The sequence below is a fragment of the Cibotium barometz genome, chromosome 36 (assembly GCF_041138505.1).
Source record: "Cibotium barometz isolate CiBa-2024 chromosome 36, ASM4113850v1, whole genome shotgun sequence".
NCBI lineage: Eukaryota > Viridiplantae > Streptophyta > Polypodiopsida > Cyatheales > Cibotiaceae > Cibotium > Cibotium barometz.
The window spans coordinates 40,550,533-40,566,004 of record NC_141081.1 but is presented as its reverse complement, the minus strand read 5'-3'; positions in this window follow the sequence as shown (position 1 = coordinate 40,566,004).

The window sequence follows — 15,472 nt, the reverse complement described above, 5'->3', positions numbered from 1 at the left end:
TTAAGGAAAGGCTTTATGAAAAGCTTCATTTGGATTGAGAATGGTTCATGAGTATGACCATTTCTTGAGTGAGAGAGAGAAATTACATAAAAACCATTAGAATTTAAACATAAATGGAATTTAACTTCTATAGCATTTATTAAATTATGTAACTCTTCACTACTATTCACCAATTAACTTCAATAGCATTTAAAAAAACCATACCAATTAAACTTCTCAAGCTTGAGAGGGGTTGAGAAGAGAGAATCATTGAGAAATCATAGAAAAGATCAAAATTCAATATACTTACCTTATGATTTGCTTGATTCTTTATTCACGGTAGAGGCCCCCAACCAATCAATTGGTTTAGTATGTTGATGGAGCCACCAATGGGGATTGAAGAAGGAGAGAAGTATCAAAAACTAGTGAATTATTAAAGAATTCATAGTTTTTGGCTTAGGTGGAGTAGAGTAACAAGCATAAGACACTATATATTTTGGCTTAGGTGGAGTAGAGTAACAAAGCATAAGAGACTATCTAATTTGGCTTAGGTGGAGTAGAGTGACAAAGCATAAGAGACTATCTAATTTGGCTTAGGTGGAGTAGAGTGACAAAGCATAAGACACTATCTAATTTGGCTTAGGTGGAGTAGAGTGACAAAGCATAAGACACTATCTAATTTGGCTTAGGTGGAGTAGAGTGACAAAGCATAAGACACTATATTTTTTTCAACAAGGGAAGGCTTCTATTTATAGGAAAATTTGAGCTCCTAACCAAACAACTGATTCTAGAATTTTCCAAGTCAGTTTGGTTGAATTTGGACTAGATTTGGACCTAGTTTGGTTACTTTTTGATTCGGTTTGGTTCCATTTTTGATTTGGTTTGGTTCAAGAGAGATGAGAGATAAAAATATCACATTATTTTTGAGTTTAAAACTCATTCAAGCATGTGAAATATGTACCTCCTTTAAAGAATTCCCCTTCCTTACATATGTGTCGAAATTTTATTGCTCATAGTTTTTTTTACTAATAAACCTTGTACATTTTCAACTCTTCATCTTATGTGAAATATGCACCTCCTTTAAAGAACTCCTCTTCCTTACATATGTGTCATAGTTTTTTTACTAATAAACCTTGTACATTTTCAACTCTTCATCTTATGTGAAATATGCACCTCCTTTAAAGAACTTCCCTTCCTTACATATGTGTTCATTTACTAATAAACCTTGTACATTTTCAACTCTTCATCTTATGTGAAATATGCACCTCCTTTAAAGAACTCCCCTTCCTTACATATGTGTTTATTTACTAATAAACCTTGTACATTTTCAACTCTTCATCTTATGTGAAATGTGCACCTCCTTTAAAGAACTCTCCTTCCTTACATATGAGTCATAATGGAATCATTTTAATATTGCTCATAGTTTTTTACTAATAAACCTTGTACATTTTCAACTCTTCACCTCATGTGAGCATTTACTCAATTTTGGGTATTTTATTTTTACAATTTGGATTTATCTCCTCCCTACACATGGATTGATGCTATTGGCCCATAGGAACCTTAATTGGACCATAGTCTAAAGATTTATGAAAATCTAGACCCTTAGGCTAAGGTTCTTTATACTTATTTCCAATTAATTCCAATTACACATTGGAAAATTCTTTTTGAATTTCTATTTCAGGGGAACTTATTTTAATAAGATGAGTTAATTTTCTATCCAAAAATATTCATAATCTGAATATTCTCTCTCTAGCATATTTCTCTCTCTCTAGGCTAAAACAGTTAGAACAGGGCCTTTATATTTCTGAAGAGGGATTGATTACAGGGGAAGATACTAGACATCAAAAAGGGGTTGGGGGAGGAATCTTACATTCTACCCCACTTAAAAAATGCGAGATGTCCTCATCTCGCAACTTGGGATAATTTCGCAAGATGCACGAATATGAGACTTAGAGAAAATTTTTAATCAAGATTAACCACCAAGAAAAGTCTTAAAGAGAGCAAGATTCAAAATAAGAACAAGATTTAAACTTTATTCATTCACGGAACTTATACAGTAAAGATAGAAGAACTCTTTACACTTCCATAAGCCCGTCCATCATATGGTCACAAAAGCAGTCCTCACAAGCTGCACAAGTATAGGGTAACTCATCTATGGGAATGATTCTGCTGGTTATTGCCGCACCTATCTCAGTGGTATGAGGTGATCTAACAAAAGGACCTCTGAGAGGCAAGCCAAAAACGGGATAAAGGCATATCTTCTCATGAGGAAGAAAACACGCCAGTAAGAAGACCCGCTCAGAAAACCCAAGATGCCTTGATCTCATGACGCAGTAGTATCGGGGACCCAAACCCAAAGCTTCAATAACCATGGCCAAGCGGACATTGTTACGAAAGTGTTGTTGACCCCAGGGTGTTACCCTAGTTATGTTTTGATAGGTCCGCCATTTGGTCTGCACTACAGAAGTTCCTAGGTGAGGAAAAAGTGAGCGCTCATACTGTTCTATAAAGTCTTTCTTCACAGACTCTCTTGCGTCTTGAAGGTGAGAAATCATCATGGATAAAACTAGTTCTTGTTGCCAAGCCATGAAGGAGATTAAGAAAGAAAGGAGATTGATGGGAGTAAGATTACTGTGAGCGACAAGTAAAAGTTACGACTTATATAGAGGAAGGAGCTAGCGTAACCTAGAAGCCAACGGTAACTTGCCACTGAAGTTTTATCGTCTTTCCATGATTTGTGTCTGACACATTTTTCTATAGAAGGCATTAAGAATTTTGAGATGAGGAGATAAAAGAAGCTTGTAGGCTAAGTCACCTACTTTCATTGAATTCAGATATAAAGGTCACAATATCTGGGCGATAACTTCTTATCCTCCCCAAGAGATAAAGAACTTCTTTTGGGCCGTACTCGAATGAAAACCAAAACCTTGGTATCCAAGACACCGATTCTCACTTCTGGACTCATTGTTCTAAAGCCTTAAAACAGGTGGGACTCCTGAGAAGTATTCTAGGGAAAGGGTCTTCCTTTTTTTTAAAAATAGAAACTTTCTTTTATTTTAGAGAGGGAATAATTATAAGATCAGAAAGGGAGATTCTTACTCCTGTATACCTCGAAGGCTGGGGAGGAATCTTACATTCTACCCCACTTAAAAAGTGCGAGATGTCCTCATCTCGCAAGGTAGAGGATAACTCTTTTCTTAAGATCCAATTTTTATTCTGGGGTTGCTTATATTCTGGTCAACCCAACAGAACACTGGGATAATTATCCCTTATATAGAACTCATCATTAAATAACAATTCATTCAGATCATATCGTTCATAACTTTAACACGATAATGGTCCATTAGACCGAAAAGTTTCCTTCGGAACATTCCTCCACGGAAATTTCAGTCAAGCAAGTTCTCAATTTGACATCCCTTAACTTGATCTACCGGTCAAGTATTAACAGTAGCAATCTAACAGCACAACCCACTAACCTCATAGTGATTTGCTGAATTCATTATCATCATTCTAGTTATGAATATCATCACAGGGACTCGTCCCATTCCCCCTCATTGTGGATTCATTATATTTCAACTAATTTTTAAAAATCAACATTTTTCAATCAGCATTTTCAATCAGAATCCAAATCAATTCATTCATTTTCAAACAGAATTAAAAATCATATCAATCACATTCGAAATCATCATCTAGATAGCATTAACGCTTATAATTTCAAGTCTTAGATTTACTCGTATATACTGTCAGTAAAGAGCTGCAGTATACTCTCGGTATATACGGGTAGTCACGGTCCTTGGAATTATAAGGTAAATACTATCATGTCTAGGCCTCAAGCAAGTCAGGGATTCTATATAATTGCGGTACTTCCATTTGAAGACCCAATTACCAAAATTACGAGTTTCAGTTTGAATATCAAATTGTATGAATTATATCACACAATTATAACCTTTTTGTGTTTCTTGATAAATTTTTGACATATTTGTCTTCTCGGTTGATCTTTATTAACCAAAGGCTCTGATACCAACTGTAAGATCCCTGTTCCCACCGAGCAACGGATTCGGGGTACTGGCAGCGGAAGTAGGCTTCTCGCGCGGGACAGGGGTCCCACACTCGGGGCCTCGCCCACGGATGTCCGGATAAGAGACTAATCCGTCGGTTGTTCCAATACCGAACCCAGAAAAAACTTCCTTTACCGGAAAGCACGGGCGATTCCACCAGGATAACTTTTTACTCTAACGTAGTCAAGATCATTTCTGATCGAGATGATCCGATTACATCTATAAGATACTTAGTCAGTTCAAGGAAGAAACTTGCACTTGGATCATTGGGATCAACGCTTTTTTCCCCATTCAAGAGGCACAGCCGTTGATTCCTATCCATAGAACAGTTACTGTCCGGGATTTATTTTATTTTTTTTTTTCTATCGTAAAAACAAAAGTTTGAGTCTCGGTTTACGGATCCATCAGTCCAGCCTAACCCCATCCAATCCCATGGGTTAGCCAACCGCCCAACCACTGTAGTGATGGGATCCAATTAAAAATTTGGTTAGGTTTTGTCCCGGGTACCAAGGAAAAGAGTTCCAAGGCCCCCTAGCCGGATGTTCATGCAAAATAAAACTAGTCACACCACTCACACACCCAATATGAAATTGCCTTTTTCAACCAGATTCAACCAGTTTAAAACAATCCTTTAATAAAACCATAGTATCATTGATCACCATCTTCCAATTTATCCAATTGATTCTTAATTTCCCATCATTCCTTCATCAGAGTATCTATGGCATCATTGGCAACTAGAACGCTCAGGAGCCGTTTCGATAGTTCCTAGCCCATAATACTTGGCAATATAATCACTTAACAAGATGGACTCTCGTTGAAGATCAGCAAGATCAACCAACAGATCCATATAAGGAGCCATGGACTCATCCATTGAAGACCAGCAAGGTCAATCAACCAGATCCATGCTCGATTTCAGAAAACAACTCCAACTCTGTTCCAATATCTTCCTCGACGCACGCGTGGGTATCCTAGGCAACCCAGAGCCCGAGCACCGTATGGTCAGCACCCTCTAGGATCCTTCGCAGGTAACCTAGCGCTTCACGCATAGGCCGCTTCCTTGGCCCCTCATCCACCGTACCGGAAGCTCACCATTTTAATCGCACCGAGGCTGGTCAAGACCTCGGCCGACCTTGCTACGCGAGACGTCCTTCATTGACTCCCCGTCAGCAGTTGCAACTTTACCATCACGACTTTAATCACAAGACGGTCAAAATGCTCCCCCCAGCATTCTTGACATAAAACAATCATTTACAAACAGCATTTACAAACAGTATTTACAACAGTTTACAACACAATTTCTATTTTAACTTTCATTTTTCCACATTATCCCTCATCAATCTACATTACTTATTCCATATTCCATTTATATGTATACTCATCCCATCACATCATTTCTATCTCATCACTTCAGATTCCCTCACATCGCATATCGTATATTCACATCCATACATCCACATCTATATGCGTACATTCACATCTACATGCATACATCTACATCTCTATGCATACATCCACATCCACATTCACATTCACCTCCATACATCTACATCTACATGCATACATCCACATCTCCATTCACATCTACATCTATACATCTACATCTACATGCATCCATCCACCTCCACATCCATATCTACATCTATACATCTACATCTACATGCATACATCCATATCTCCATTCCCATCTACATCTATACATCTACATCTACATGCATCCATCTACCTTCACATCCACATCTACATCTATACATCTACATCTACATGTATACATCCACATCTCCATTCATATCTACATCTATACATCTACATCTACATGCATCCATCTACCTCCACATCCACATCTACATCTATACATCTACATCTACATGTATACATCCACATCTCCATTCATATCTACATCTATACATCTACATCTACATGCATCCATCCACATCTCCATTTACATCCTCATCTACACATCTATTTCTACATGCATACATCCACATCCCATGCATACATCTACCTCCACATTCACACTCACATCCATACATCTACATCTACATGCAACATCCACATCTCCATGCATAATAAAATTCTTTTAATTAATCTAGGATGATAGTTCCTAGAATATGGTAGGAAGTCCTCTTTTTATGCTTTGAATGAATTTATTTTATGCGTAATTTCTATAAAAATTTTGCCATAGCTCCGCTACTATGACTGATAAATCTCAATTTTTTTTTCTAAGGGATAAAGCTCATTATTAAAGAAATAATTAGAATGGTCTCTAATTGGATCATCAATCCATAATGGTCTCTAATTAGATCATTAAGAAAACAATTAGAATGGTCTCTAATTGGATCATCAATCCATAATGGTCTCTAATTGGATCATTAAGAAAACAATTAGAATGGTCTCTAATTGGATCATCAATCCATAATGGTCTCTAATTAGATCATTAAGAAAACAATTAGAATGGTCTCTAATTGGGTCATCAATCCATAATGGTCTCTAATTGGATCATTAAGAAAACAATTAGAATGGTCTCTAATTGGGTCATCAATCCATAATGGATTGAATCATCAATGTGCATAAACTAAAAGCATAGCAAAAAGCCATTAATTTGGCCTCAAGCATAGCTTGATCTTGGATTAAGGAAAGGCTTTATGAAAAGCTTCATTTGGATTGAGAATGGTTCATGAGTATGACCATTTCTTGAGTGAGAGAGAGAAATTACATAAAAACCATTAGAATTTAAACATAAATGGAATTTAACTTCTATAGCATTTATTAAATTATGTAACTCTTCACTACTATTCACCAATTAACTTCAATAGCATTTAAAAAAACCATACCAATTAAACTTCTCAAGCTTGAGAGGGGTTGAGAAGAGAGAATCATTGAGAAATCATAGAAAAGATCAAAATTCAATATACTTACCTTATGATTTGCTTGATTCTTTATTCACGGTAGAGGCCCCCAACCAATCAATTGGTTTAGTATGTTGATGGAGCCACCAATGGGGATTGAAGAAGGAGAGAAGTATCAAAAACTAGTGAATTATTAAAGAATTCATAGTTTTTGGCTTAGGTGGAGTAGAGTAACAAGCATAAGACACTATATATTTTGGCTTAGGTGGAGTAGAGTAACAAAGCATAAGACACTATATATTTTGGCTTAGGTGGAGTAGAGTAACAAAGCATAAGAGACTATCTAATTTGGCTTAGGTGGAGTAGAGTGACAAAGCATAAGAGACTATCTAATTTGGCTTAGGTGGAGTAGAGTGACAAAGCATAAGACACTATCTAATTTGGCTTAGGTGGAGTAGAGTGACAAAGCATAAGACACTATCTAATTTGGCTTAGGTGGAGTAGAGTGACAAAGCATAAGACACTATCTAATTTGGCTTAGGTGGAGTAGAGTGACAAAGCATAAGACACTATATTTTTTTCAACAAGGGAAGGCTTCTATTTATAGGAAAATTTGAGCTCCTAACCAAACAACTGATTCTAGAATTTTCCAAGTCAGTTTGGTTGAATTTGGACTAGATTTGGACCTAGTTTGGTTACTTTTTGATTCGGTTTGGTTCCATTTTTGATTTGGTTTGGTTCAAGAGAGATGAGAGATAAAAATATCACATTATTTTTGAGTTTAAAACTCATTCAAGCATGTGAAATATGTACCTCCTTTAAAGAATTCCCCTTCCTTACATATGTGTCGAAATTTTATTGCTCATAGTTTTTTTTACTAATAAACCTTGTACATTTTCAACTCTTCATCTTATGTGAAATATGCACCTCCTTTAAAGAACTCCTCTTCCTTACATATGTGTCATAGTTTTTTTACTAATAAACCTTGTACATTTTCAACTCTTCATCTTATGTGAAATATGCACCTCCTTTAAAGAACTTCCCTTCCTTACATATGTGTTCATTTACTAATAAACCTTGTACATTTTCAACTCTTCATCTTATGTGAAATATGCACCTCCTTTAAAGAACTCCCCTTCCTTACATATGTGTTTATTTACTAATAAACCTTGTACATTTTCAACTCTTCATCTTATGTGAAATGTGCACCTCCTTTAAAGAACTCTCCTTCCTTACATATGAGTCATAATGGAATCATTTTAATATTGCTCATAGTTTTTTACTAATAAACCTTGTACATTTTCAACTCTTCACCTCATGTGAGCATTTACTCAATTTTGGGTATTTTATTTTTACAATTTGGATTTATCTCCTCCCTACACATGGATTGATGCTATTGGCCCATAGGAACCTTAATTGGACCATAGTCTAAAGATTTATGAAAATCTAGACCCTTAGGCTAAGGTTCTTTATACTTATTTCCAATTAATTCCAATTACACATTGGAAAATTCTTTTTGAATTTCTATTTCAGGGGAACTTATTTTAATAAGATGAGTTAATTTTCTATCCAAAAATATTCATAATCTGAATATTCTCTCTCTAGCATATTTCTCTCTCTCTAGGCTAAAACAGTTAGAACAGGGCCTTTATATTTCTGAAGAGGGATTGATTACAGGGGAAGATACTAGACATCAAAAAGGGGTTGGGGGAGGAATCTTACAGATTTCGAGTCAATGGAAGGATCCCAGTCCCAAGAAGTGAGAACCCTAACCATGTCTCACCAATCAAGTCAGCTACCACCAATTAAGTTAGCTACCACTAATCAAGTCAACTACCATTCTTTTTTATTGCGTAGCTAACTACCTTAGAGGTTTGGCCTCAACCGCTACCTTTGAACCAAATCTTGTTACATACAGACCAAATCTTGTTGTACTCTCATCGTTGTTGCAAGCGAGGAGTGTTCATGTTGATATCCTTGTCCATACATCTCTTGTTGCACTTGCTACAACTGTGACCATTGAACCACCCCTTGCATAAGTGCTTATGCCTGATTGTAGGACATTGGAAAAAGTGTAGGCAGTAGAGGCACTAATCTAGGTTGCTAGAGTAAAGGAAAAAGAGACTTTGCAAGTGGCACAGCAACGATTAGCAGCCCAAATAGCCCAGTACGCCCAAAATTAGTCCCAAGGCATGACTGCATAAGTATTGCTCGACAGTCTCAATCTAGATAATAACATTGCATCTACCTTAGGGAAAGAGCTAGGCTTGCAAATATTTGATCAACGTCTTCTCATGAGTCATCACAAATGATTGGGATTATGATGCATCAATAGAGAATCTTGTGGATTTTTCCACAGGCCAAGCTTGTGGTGTTAGTTGGGAAGGGATTGTCCAATCAATATCTAGGGCCACAATAGAGGAGGAATGATTACAGGGTATCTGCGATTGTATATATAGGATCATTGAACATAAAAGGATCCAAAGATCGATGGTGCAAGTTGGGATATCCAAACCAAGAATGCCCATGATGAGCGAAATGGTAACACCTCCTGTGAGCCCAATGGATCCTAGTTTTGTAGTATCACCCGACCACACAATGGACTAAGCACTGTTGCTATTGTTCCTCTAGGTTACACATGACTCCAAAGACCTATGGCACAATTCGGTACATCCAAAGCAAGAATGCCCATGATGAGCAAAATGGTAACACCTCCTGTGAACCAAGTGGATCCTACTTTTGTAGTATCACCCAACTACACGATGGACCAAGCCCTAACTGTTGCTAATGCTCCTCTAGGTTACATGACTCTCCAAGAATCTACAAGCACAAACTTCACATTCCAAGATCATAGTACAGCCAACCCAAGATGTTGTTAGCACACTTCCAAAACCTGTGGTGGTAAGTAGTTCTACACCACTCATAACTGCACCACCAATGACCAACCATGCAAGATTTCCCATTAGTTTCATGCCCTTGGTTACAACTATGGCAGTACCTATAACAGTGGCTCCAGGCCGGGGACCTGGTCGTAGCGGGGCGGATGAACTCGTGGAAGCACCGGACCATATTTTCTTTAGTGCATGGATGCTACGTGGACCGGGGGGGGGGGGGGGGCGAACCGCGAAAAGTTGAACTTTAACTTGGGGTTCTTCCTTTGTTCTTCATGAAAGATGCTCCAGGCCCACCATCGGCGAATTGGGAGGTAATCGAGGCTGATCCTCAGTGCGCGTGGCGCATTGCAGTGGGTCTCCCAAATAAATGGTTTGGCGAGGAATGGTCGCCAACACCAGGCCGATTGCTCACCCATGAGATTGAACGTTATGGGGTGAGCAGCGGAAGGTGGCCAGTGGTAGTTGTGCGGGTTCGGGGTGGGTGGTTGTGCCGCCATTGATGATGCTTCGTGTCGTCGAGGTACGGGCGAAGGACGTTGAGGTCGAGGCAATCGATGATGTGGGTAAGGGGCTCAACCTGGAGTTGTTGACTGAGCAGGATGGCTATGGCATGCTCGAACTGCATGCGATCGAGGGGATTGCACCAGTTTAGAGGGTTAAGCGAAGGGTCGACCTCCTCACGACGGCGGGATCTCCACTTCTTCAAGGCTTTGGGTGGGTGTTTGCTGAGTTGGCGATGGGGGTGGAGGGGTTGTTGATGTTGAGGGTCTTGTGGCAAGGCTGGTGTCTAGAAGTGGTGGGGGTTTAGCGGATGTGGAACGTATATCCCTAAATGTGGTGTGCATTCCTAAGTGAAGGGATAAGGAAGCTAGGGAGGGGGGTGTGGGTGATGGGGATGGAGTGGGAAAATGAAGGGGGGGAGAAGAAGATGGTGCATGAAAAAGAGAAAGGGTAGAGATGCCTGAGGGGGGTGGGGATGTTGGGGGTTGGTTATTGGGAGGTGCAGAGGATGAGCTTAGTGGGGGAGGAGGTGGTGGGGGAGAAGAGGGTTCTGGGGGTGGAGGTGGCAAGCTGCCCTACCCATCATTGCCTCCGTTGTTGTCATCCAGGTAGGGCCAGCTCCAGCGGCGTCTCTGGGGCCGTGGGCATAAAAGAATGTAGCAGCAGGAGCAGCAGCCTCATCAGCGGAGAACTCCCATGGGAAAGCTACGTGTGTATCATCAAATTGGCAGATGCTAGTTGTTGCTGCCATCACCTCGATCCACACAAAGCACATGTGGTAGAGAACTAGCAAGCCATCTGCTGCGAAGTATGGTGAGAGGGGGTCTGCCTGAAGAGAAAGATAGGCACTATTGACTACGTGCCACTTGAAAGTCTATAGATCCACTATGGAGATCTGCAACAAGGAGTAGGGGTGGGGGCATGAACCTTCCAGGACCGATAAGTCGATTAGGTCGACTGGGTGGTTAGGGTCAAAGGGAAAGCCAAATCGAACAAGATGGCTCCAGCTCGTCATGATGGCCTGGAGAGGGTGCTGGGGGAGCTCAAAAAAGTCATGAGGGTGCTAGAAAGAGAGAAACCCATGGAAGTAGAAATGGGGGATCAAGGTTACACTGGTAATGGGGAGTTTGGTGAGGGCATATGTGGAGTGTTGGCGGGAGAGCGGCTCATTGATGTAGAGGTTATGCCGTAAAAGGTTTAAATAGATGCTTCGAAATTGGAGATCGACGAGTTGGTAGGGAGTTTGTGGGGGAAGGGCCAAGATGAGGAGCTCCAATCAGGGCATCCACCTTTTTGTCTAAGGTGCTAGAGGAAGCAGTAGAGGGTGTTGGAGGAGGCTGGGCTGCTCGGGCTTCAACATTTCCGAGCTGCTCTTCTAGAGTACAGATTGTGGCCTCTGTAAGCTCCCAATGTTTGACAAAATCTGTCTCAGTGTGGGCAAGGGTGTCCTCTGTAGTCTGGGCCCGATTTTATGCATCTTGATGCAGGCCCTCAATGATAGGAAGCTCGTGATGGGCCTTTTTAGGCCCTCAATGATAGGGTGGCCTCTGTAGTCTGGGCTCGATTTTATGCATCTTGATGCAGGCCCTCAATGATAGGAAGCTCGTGATGGGCCTTTTTTAGGTCACTGCATGGGCTTGAGTAACTTGCTGTTGGAGCTAAGTGATGCAAGTAATGGCATCCCCTAACTGCTCTGTGTGCTCATCAAATTTCTTTTGCAGCTACATGTACTGGAGGTTTGTTTGGTAGAGATCCTCAAACAGAACTCTCTCCTGGCCTTGGCTAGTAGCATTTCTCTCTGGGACATCTGGGTTGACGATAAATACAGTCAGTCATCTGTGTGATGAGCTCTCTTGCCATGTGAGAGAATCCAAGAGCGAAATTCGGCACACCTCCGTGGGCGGCATGTACACTTTTTGCATAAGCTTGACTAGAACGGAAGCTACCCAAGGATGAGAGTGTTGACTGTGTTTTGTGTAGCACTAGGGGAAGAAGGGCTTGCCTTTGCATAGGATGGCATCTCAATGAAGCGTTCTGGAGGGGGTGTTTCAAAGAGGTTCCATTTGAAAAACTTCTGTTTCTGCCACTCTTCCTCCTCCTCCACGACCTTCTTGGTGGCTTCTGCATCTGCTCTGCTAGCTCATCTTGTGTTGGTCTTGGGCTGGGGGTGGCGGAGCCTGTTCTGTAATGGTTAGCTCATGTCGTGGCCTCTTTGCTGGTGGGAGATTACGAGAAGTAAATGGAGAGGGTAATAAGGTGACTGCAGCATCTAGGCCGCTTATTTGGATTGCCTGGGGCAACTCCTCCCATTGAACTACATAATAGAGTATTCTAGTAAGTAGGGTAGTGGCCACCCATGGGGGTTGGAGCAGACTACGTGCAGTTCTCTGAAAAGGTAATCCGCCCAATTCACCATCTGGCCTTGGTGGACCCGAGCCAAAGTAGACATGCTGCATTGACTGAAACGGTGTGTCCACCTGGTGGTGAGTAAGAATTGTAATGCTCATGTGGGCATGACAAGATCCTCCTGTGTAATATTCGCCCATTCGACACCATCCTTGTTGGCACTGCCCTTGAAACCTCTGGTCAGCTTTGATACGTTGGTCAGGCAAACGTACGGCTGATCCATGTGCAGGAGTGACAACACATCTTTGATCAAGGCAATACTAAGATGTACCTAGTGCCTTTGGCCTTCATGATCCATGATTTTGCCAGTATGCTGATTGGTGTTGTAGGTTTCGGTGAAGTAAAGAGCATTTAGAGGTTTGGCCCCCATGGCTCTAAGGTGGGAAGTCTCCCTAAACCAAGCTATTCTAGTTTCTACACACCACAGCGGGGTCTGTAGCCATGGCCTTATAACACGGTCATGTGTAGTAAAGGAGCTTGTGCTCCACCTTATAATGGTTTTTCATAAGAGAATGTAATGTATGCCCATTAACCTGCTTCATGAGTGCTTCACCCAAGTTAGAGAGCTGGATCAGGTGCTTTGCATACTCTTCGAAACAGCCACCTCTGCAGGTCTGCTCCTCCAGATAGAAGTGTGTCGAAGGACCTCTTGGGAGGAGTCGCGGATGGTTCTGACATAGTGCTAGCTGGCAGGTGAGTGTGAAGGCTCAAGAGAAAAAAGGGCAATAGTTTGGCTAGGGGAAGAGCTGAAAGTGAAGAAATGGAGGGGGTAGGGCCCTTATTTATATGTTTGGCTAAAGGGTATGGCCATGGCAAATTTAGGGAGTGGCCACGGCACTTTTAGGGAGTTGGCAAATGGCCGTGGCAAATTCAGCGAAGGAAGCGAATGGGCGTGGCTTGGCGAATGAACGATCACTGCATCAAGAAATCTAGAGCAAACGGGAGTGGTCTTTCGACTTCGAGAAGGGAACATGCGTTTGCTTAGGGAACTAGAAAGGAATGGCCACGGCACACTTCGAATGGCCGAGGTCTTTGAATAAGATTTGGAACGAGCATAGCACATGTCGAACGGGCGTGGCACTTGAGTTGAGAAAGAAATGGTTGGCGTGCAAATGTGGTACGACCGTGGCTTTTCTTTTTGTGTGTGTACCCTGAGATAGGTTTTATACACAAGAGCTATGCTGACAGCACCCCATTGCGGGTTTTGTACTAACCGCATGCCCAATTTGCCAACATAAGGAGTCGATTCTAATTGGGTGATGGTGAGGTAGTAGGGGTCACTTTCTTGAGGGATTCTGAGGCGGTTGGTAAGGCAGTACCTGAGGCTGAAGGAGTTGATTATGGCATTGTTGTACTTTGTTGGTGTAGCCTCATAATGAGAGGTGGGGGGATTGTTGATGTTGAAGGTATATCAGTCATTGATTTTGTCAGTGGGGCAGCATGGGGGTTTCAGTGTCACTATGGAGTTTCTGTTTACCTTTGTCCCGGGCAGTCTTCGTGCAGTAGATGTTGCCTTGGGCTTCCATTGAAGGGTGGGGGACTGCTGAGTGACATAGGGTGGAAGTTGAAGTTGGGGAGATTTGGGGACCCAAATGTGATGGTTGCCCTTGTAGAAGTGTTGGGCTCGTAGGAGAGGTTTGGGGATCCACCAGAGAGTTGGTTTTGGGTATACTGAAGGGTTGGAACTCCGTGAAGAGTGCTTAGGCCGGGGTTTATCCTATACCATGTAGGCTATGCTAAACAATCCTAAAATGAGATTGATCATGATGATAGACACAGATTAAGCAACATAATTAAGGTGGATTAAACCACACTAAGAACTCCATAACTCGAGAGAGAGAGAGATTGCACACTCAAAACTCAATTCTATTGCATATCACAAATGAAACATACAATGATATAGGGTTTCTAGCCTTATCCCACTTTACACATCATCATCCATGTGGCAATTCCTTTTCCACTTTTTTGGTCAACACTCACACACCATTCAATATTACATGTGGCATTCTTATCTTGCCACAATATCTTGAACCTCTAGGGTGCTTTCCCACATACACACATCACCAGGATTACATCTCTCAACACCCCCTCTTAATCGAGGTGTTCCACAACTCACCCATCACCCATCACCCATCAATGTAGCATTGCACAACCGCGATCGCTACCTCTCAACACTCCCCCTCAATGATACATTGGAGTGTCCATTAACCAAACATATGTGTGCGTGTCTACCATCTTAGACACCTAGTCCATTTTGAGCTGACTCGCTTACAACAAAACCATTGAGTCCGATTTGAACATAGAAGTTTGGGTGGGAACCAACCCATGCGCATGCCCCATTTCGAGCTTCTCGGTGAGCTCGGGCAGGGCAAACCTCATACCAATGTGGGTGATTACAAAAAATTTCTCATTTTGAGCACATATGCTCGAGCATATTTGCCCTAATATACATGGGTGAATGAATTTTTTTTTCCAGCTCCATTTTGGCTGAAGCCAGGTAGGGAACCCACACATGAACATACCCTCAAAAAACTCCCCCTTTTTTTTCATACAAACAAGGATATATATTTTCTTTTGTGTATGTGTGATACATGTCATTTTTTTTATGGTGTGCTCTTTGAATGAACCCTTAAAATTTTATAAGGGCTAAGTTTGTAAAAAAATAAATAAAAAATAACTCCACTTGACAGACTTTTTCCTACAATGCTGAGAATGCGGAACCGCTTTCATTGCTAAACGCCAAAATTCATCTTCTCTGTAGCATCGAGAGTAACCATCCCTTTTGCAG